Here is a 2,317-nt window from a genome sequence, read left to right on the forward strand (position 1 = left end):
AATTTAAAACTTGGCAAAAAAAAGTGTAAAAGTGCTTAAAAATATACATTAAAAACTATACCCACTTACGCACATCAAGTTTTTGGCGCCGTTGCCGGGGACACAAGGATTTTAAGAAAATTTAGGAATCAACGGCCTAATCATTTTTTCTAAATTTTTCTGTTTTTTTAGGATTTTCTTAACTTTTCAGTTTCTGCAGAGCTCAGCACGGGCCGTGCCTGGTCGGACACGGGCCGTGCCCAGCATTGTCACTGGTAGGTTTTATTTTCTGAGTTACAGAGAGCTGAGCACGGGGACGGGTCGGTGCAACACGGGGCCGTGTCCAACTCCCCAGTAACAAGGATCCGGAAAACAATCACTGTATCTCCAACCACGGGCCGTGTTCATCTGAACACGGGGCCGTGGTGAACTTTCTGACCAACGTTCTTTTTGTTTTTATTGTAGGACTTGGAACCCAGGCGCCACATCTGGACTTTCTACGTAGTGTATGAGCTCCAGTTCTAGTAGAGACATAAAAGAACCTCTAGAAGAACCCGAACACTTTCTCAGAAAAAGACTTAAAGCTAAAAACCGAGAGAAAGTTTCAGGGGACCCACTTTCAATGGCGGACCAACGTACTCTCATGGATTACCTACGCCCCACCGTAGGTAATCTAGGCACCGCTATCAATGTGCCGAATGTCGAAGCCAATAACATCGAACTTCAGCCACATTTGATACAGATGCTTCAAAACTCCGCAACCTTCCATGGGCTTGCGGACGAGGATCCCCATCTACATATTACTAATTTCTTAGAAATATGTGATACCTTTCAGATCAATGGAGCATCAAACGAAGCCATCCGCCTTCGAATGTTTCCATTTTCACTAAAAGACCGAGCTAAGGCTTGGCTCAACACCCTCCCAGTTGGCTCGGTAAACACCGGGGATGAACTAGCCCAAAAGTTTCTATATAAGTATTTCCCTCCTGCTAAAACGGCTAAATTAATGACTGAAATGAATACATATTCACAAGAGGATGGGGAATCCTTATATGAAACTTGGGAAAGGTTCAAGGAGCTACTAAGAAAGTGTCCTCATCACGGTCTTGCGGTGTGGCAACGAGTATCCACTTTCTACAATGGGTTGTTGCCACACACAAGACAAACACTTGACTCTAGCTCCGAGGGACTTTTAGGTAATCGTCGCCCAAATGAAATATATAATCAAATTGAGGAAATTGCTCAAACCAATTTTCAGTGGCACACTCCCCGAGGCAATAAATCTATTGCCCCTGGTGCCCATAAGGTTGATGAAAGCACTTCTTTACAAGCCTAAATCGAAGCCCTTTCTTCAAAAATCAAAAAAACTAGAAATTACAAAAACCGCCTCGGTCATGGCTTGTGACGGGTGTGTTGGGCCACACGAAAATTGGAGTTGTATGAAAGAGTTAGATGATCAAACAGAGTCGGTAAACTACATTGATAATAGACCTAGGCCGTCGGGTCCTCCAACGGGTACCTACAACCAAGGATCGCGTAACCACCCTAACCTTGGTTGGAGAGAACCCGGCAATAGTAGTAACCAACAAAATCTAAACCAACGAACAAACTTTCAACAACCAAGAGTCGAGTCACAAAATTTCTCTCAACAACAAGGTGGACGAGAAAGGCTTGAAGATACTGTATCTCGCCTCATCTCCGACACCGAAAAGAAAAACTCGGATCGATTTCAACAACTGGAATCGAATTTTAGAAATCAACAAGGTAGTATACAAAACATTGAAAAACAATTAAATCAAATAGCTCAAAATTTCTCCGAGAGACCACAAGGCGCGTTACCAAGTAATACCGAAACCAACCCAAAGGCGCAAGTACATCTCATAACATTGAGAAACCGTACCGTGGGTTCCGAAACCAACCCAAAGGCGCAAGTACATCTCTCAACAACAACGCCGCAACAAGAGAAGGCTTCTCAACCAATTCAAGAGCCTACGAAGACTACTCCGGTCCCATACCCCGGTCGGGTAATTCATCAAAAGACCGATGAGCAATTCGCAAAGTTCGAAAATTTATTAAAACAATTGCATGTTAATATTACTTTTATCGAATTCCTAACTCAAATGCCTAAATATTCAAAATTCAAGAGGGACTTCCTCACTCATAAAAGGAAAATTGAATCATTGCAATTAGTTAACTTAGGCGAAGAATGCTCCGCCTTACTACTCAACAACCTCCAGCAAAACAAGATTGATCCTGGAAGCTTCACGATTCCTTGCTCAATTGGGGAATCCCCCATTCGCAATGCACTAGCCGATCTTGGGGCTAGCATAAACCTCAT

The 2,317-nt window shown here is 43.2% G+C and overlaps 1 non-coding gene across 1 annotated transcript; it reads right to left on the bottom strand.

Annotated features, from left to right (window-relative positions):
- Nucleotides 1-979: 979 nt before the first annotated feature.
- LOC118479937 lies at nt 980-1,086 on the bottom strand. Its single transcript, XR_004861579.1, has one exon. It is a non-coding gene; the product is annotated as a small nucleolar RNA R71 (small nucleolar RNA).
- Between the last annotated feature and the right edge of the window lie 1,231 nt (nt 1,087-2,317).

The sequence above is a fragment of the Helianthus annuus genome, chromosome 6 (genome assembly GCF_002127325.2).
Source record: "Helianthus annuus cultivar XRQ/B chromosome 6, HanXRQr2.0-SUNRISE, whole genome shotgun sequence".
Lineage (NCBI taxonomy): Eukaryota > Viridiplantae > Streptophyta > Magnoliopsida > Asterales > Asteraceae > Helianthus > Helianthus annuus.